Raw genomic sequence first — 5,039 nt, 5'->3', positions numbered from 1 at the left:
GGTTTGTGAGATTTTTTTCTGATTGTTGTAGAAAATAAATTCATCTAAAAAATGTTTGTGTGTGGGGGTGGGGGGGGGATTAGGGGAATGGGACATGGGGCCTTTCCCCTCTAGGGGGTGCTGGCTCCAATCTGGTCCCAGGGTTTGGGGACTGGCTGGTTTGGGGAGAGGGGGGGAGAATGGGACCTGGGCTTTTCCGTCTAGGGGGCAACAGAGCCAGCCACACTGAGGGGCTACAGACCCCAACATTGTGACTGAAGCTACCGTGATCCAGTGGGTGGGGATAGAATTGCATCAGCTATTGGCACCTGCAGCCCCGAGGCAGAGAGTTGGATTGGCCCCAGACACGGAGCCCAGCCTACCCCACCTCAGGTTGCTCCAGCATGAGGCTGGGGCAACTGGTGGGTTGAAGGGGGCGTGTGCAATTCTGCCCTCTACAGGACGGGATCAGAACTGCTTGCTGGGGGGGAGCTTCCCTGAGTGCAAGTGATGCAGGACACTACCTGAGTCTGCGGAGAGCCTGAGTCTCTTGCTGTGAAGTCATGGCCATTCATCCCCTGGATTCAGCCCTCCACGCTACAGCCCTGGGGGCAGTGGCTGCGCTGGAGTTGTGCCCTCAGCTGGATACCTGAAGGCTCCAGGGCTTAATTTTTACATCCTCGAGGAGGCCCCTGATCCGCTTGGGAAGAGAGAGATCCAGGAGCTGCTCTGAAGTGGGCTGAGCAGCCAAGACTGGTCAGCTGGGACCAACCTTGTTTTCCTTATTCAAAGGTGGCTGGGGGCAAATGGGGGCAGGACTGTGCCTGTTTAAAAAGTATTAAAGTGGGGGAAATTGGGCAGCAAAAATAGAAAAGCAGAGTCTGCAAGGTGGCAGTGGCAGGTGTTTGACTTACTGGCTCCACCTGGTGGGGGCTGTGGGAGCTACAAGCAGTTGGTAAGGAAACAGCAGCTGTGGGATGAAGGGGGAAGGTCCTTTTGTGGGTCAGTAACTGATCAGAAGACAGGCAGCAAAGGGTAGGAATAAATGTCAGTTTTCACAGTGGAGGTAAAGAGTGGGAACTCTGGGGATCTGTGCTGTTCAACATAGTCATAAATGATCTGAAAAAGGGGGTGAACAGAGAAGTGGCAACGTTTTCAGGTACAAAATTACTCAAGCTAGTGAAGTCCAAAGCTGATGCTGAAGAGTTACGAAGGGATCTCACAAAACTGGGTAACAAAATGGCAGATGAAATTCAATGGTGATAAGTGCAAAGTAATGCACGTGGGGGAAACATCCCACCTCTACATACAAAATGATGGGGTCTAAATAAGCTGTTGTTACTCCAGAAAGAGATCTTGGCGTCATTGTGGATTGTTCTCTGAAACCATCCCCTCACTGTGCAGCGGCAATCAAAAAAGCGAACTGAATGTTAGGAACCAGCGAGAAAGGGCTAGATAAGACAAAATACATCATGCCACCGTATAAATCCATGGTGCTCCCACACCTTGAGTACTGTCTGCAGTTCTGAGTGCCCCATCTCAAAAAAGATATGTCAGCATTGAAAAAGTGGCAATGAAAATGATGAGGGGTATGGAATAGCTTTTATACGAGGAGAGATTAAAGAGGTTGTGACTGTTCAGCTTGGAAAAGAGATGATGCAGGAGGGATATGATCGTGCTCTATAAAATCATGACTGGTGTGGAGAAAGTGAATAAGGAAATATTTACTCCTCCACTTACCACAAGAACTAGGGTTCACATGATGAAATTAATAGGCAGTAGGTTTAAAACACAAAAATGAATTACTTCACACAGCACAAAGTCAGCCTGTGGAACTCACTGCCAGGGGATGTTGTGAAGGCCAAATGTGTAAGGGGATTCAAAAAAGAACTAAAGTTCCTGGAGGTTAGGTCCATCGGTGGCTATTAGCCGCGATGGTCAGGGACACGACCCCATGCTCTGGGTGACCCTAAACCTCTGAGTGCCAGAAGCTAGGACTGGATGACGGAATGGATCAATTGAGAATTGCCCAGTTCTGTTCATTCCCTCTGAAGCATCTGGTATTGGCCATAGTTAGATCGTGGGCTAGCTGGACTATTGGTCTGACCCAGTATGGCCGTTCTTACGACTCCTGGATTCTATCCCTGACTCTGGGAGGGGAGTGGGGTCTAATAGGTTAAAGTAGGGCAAGGGGCTGGGAGGCAGGACTCCTGGGTTCTACTCTGGGGTGTAACTGTGGCTGTTCATATTATGCATATAAAGATCCCCATCTTTTTTTTTAATCCTGCTGAGCTCTGTGCTTTCATGTGGCCATGAGCAACACAGGCCAATAGGACCATTGCTAGCCCCTGGCATGTAGAGTGTCCCCACCTGGTGGGGCAAACCAGGAACTGCACCTTTTTAGAAGTGTTCCAGTTAGCCAGTGGAACTCCAGCCCACAAGGTACTACCCAGCTGAAGAGCTCTGTAGGATCCGGGAGAGGATTTAAATGTACTTGGACAATGGGAGTCTCCATAAATCAATCAAATTGAAGCTGTCTCACTTAGCCAGGTGTTGATAGGCAAACTCCTGCCATTCCAACAGGCCCTGAGCTGCTACAGCTGTTAAAGTCCCTGGGGCGACGTAAAGCAAGTGGGCAAGTCTCAAGCTCCCTGGCAGAGGAAGGCCGGGGCTATTGCCGCCGTACAGGGGAGATGGCACTGCAGTAAGGCAATGGACATGCAGAAAAATGAAGGGAGACCCGGACGCGCTTGCAGTGGGAGCCCTGCGTTTGCAGCTAGAGTCCAGTGTTGCAATGAAGGTTGTATGCAGGGTGATCTGGGCTAGGATTTAGGCAAGGGAGCAGCTGTGACGGCAGAGGCCAAAGCAGCGACTGCTCTGCTGGTGGCGGTGAAATGGGGCCCAGCTGGGGCCACCCCAGTGCCAGCACCCTGCTGGAGCCAGGGCTGCACAGGTGGGACGTAACCACCCAGGTACCTCTCCCACCATGTGGGCTTGCTGCCGTCTCGGTGATCACACTGGGGGGGATGTTCCAGCTCTTCCCTCTCCACCCACCCCGCCTGCTGCTTTGTGTTTGTGCAGCGCCTGGCGCAAGTTACCATGGTAATCAATGATTAATGATCGCAGTGATGGGCAGCGATCCCTGGGGGAGGGTCTGTGACCTGGCCTATGCCAAGGGGGCAGCCTGCATGGGCAGGATGGTCCCGTCCACCCTGGGAACCTAGGAGGATACAGAGGCTGGAAATCCAGGCCTGAGCCATTCTGAAGCCACTCGCTGCAGTCAAGAGGAGAGAGAGAGACACTTGGCACAGAATGAGGGATTGGATCCCAGCGTCCACCACCTGCCACACAGCACCTGGCACAGCGGCGGGCCTGGGGCGTGACGAGCACCTGGGCACTATCGTAATACACCTAATAATAATGTACAGCACCTGGCACAGCGGGGGACCTGGCACTACCATATTATACCTAATAAACAGTAATATACAGCACCTAGCACAATAGAGTCCTAGGCCATGATGGATCCTCGGTGCTACCATAATACACCTAATAAACAATAATGTACAGAGCCTAGCACTGTGGTGTCCTGGTCCATGAATGGGGCTCCTAGGTGCTACCATAATACACCTAATAAATAATAATGTGCAGCTTGTAGCACAATGGGGTCCTGGTAGGTGCTACCGTAATACATCTAATATACCACTACTACTACAGTAGACCCCCCCGTTTATCTGCCCCTCCATTATCCAGCTCTCCGTATTAACCAAACAACCAGCGCACACAGGTCCAGAAGCAGGCGATCTCTCCTGTGGCCGCTAGACAGCGCTGCAGCCTAGCACTTGCCCATTCTCCACATTACCCGAGTGTTTTATTATCCAATCTGGTCCCAGTCCCTGTTTGATGGGATAAATGGGGTTCTGCTGTACTAGTACTTCTAGTACTGCTAATAAACGTTTTCTCCTCCAGTGATCAAGATGAGGCCTTGTCGAAAAGCGAGGGGGACCCCGTGCCAGAACCTGGAAGCGATGCAAATTGTCAGTCGTTGACTGCGCAGCCACCCGGCAGGCTGGGAGAGCAGGATTTCTGGAAAAACTCTGCTCTAGGTCAAACAGGAATTCGTTCAGGGCAGGTCTCTGGTCTGTGCGACACAGGACGTCAGAGTAGATGATCACAATGGTCCCTCATGGCCTTGGGACCTATGAATCCATGAGAGCCTGCGCTATGTAGCAACACGGCACCAGATCTGTAACATGGGGAGGGCAACCGGGCATGGGAGATGGGGCCCCAAGCACAGCATATGACCCATCGTCTCAGGTGCCTCCCTGCCTCTGACAGAGCCCCCCGATGGGCTGTCTTTTCCCTGTGCTTTGGCAGCACTTTGCACAGCTTGGCCTGCCCATAAAACAACACACTGAATCCCTGAGGTGCGTCAGCTTGCAAATTCCCAGGCTGCCCAGCAGAGGGATGTATGTGCGCTCACATGCAGCATTGCGTGACCCGTCGCTGCACAAACAAGCCAGGACAAGGCGACAGGACACACACACGCAGCTTATGCCCTAGTTAATCTCGAGCTCCCCAGCCCACTGCAGCCAGAGCCCCGGCCTGCAGGAGAGGCGGGACTCTCCACTGGCTTTTAGCAGTGCGGGGACATGGGCACACAGGAATAGTTGTGATTCTAGCCAAAAGAGGCGCGGGAAGGTGTATGTGCATGTGCGCACACACATACACACACAGAATACCAAACACATAAAGACCACACACACACACACACACACACAAACACAGAGCAGGGTTCATCCATTCCTGCAGGGGCAGCAGGGATGCACACACATTCATTACAGTGAATATATATAATGCAAAACATTCCCATTCAAAACACCCCTCTATCTATTCATCCGTCCCCATACACCCCTTATATCTATCTTCCATCTCCCTCTCTCCGTTATCACCTCCTTCTGTGTCTGTTATCCATGGACCATTTGATCTCCTCTGTCCATCTATCTTCCTAAAAGCAAAACTAGAACCCAGGAGTCCTGACTCCTAACCCTCCCCCTGCTCTA

This window comes from Chrysemys picta, chromosome 20 (genome assembly GCF_011386835.1).
Source record: "Chrysemys picta bellii isolate R12L10 chromosome 20, ASM1138683v2, whole genome shotgun sequence".
NCBI classification, from domain to species: Eukaryota; Metazoa; Chordata; order Testudines; family Emydidae; genus Chrysemys; species Chrysemys picta.
The sequence above is the reverse complement of the archived record's forward strand: the minus strand, read 5'-3'. Positions refer to the sequence as shown.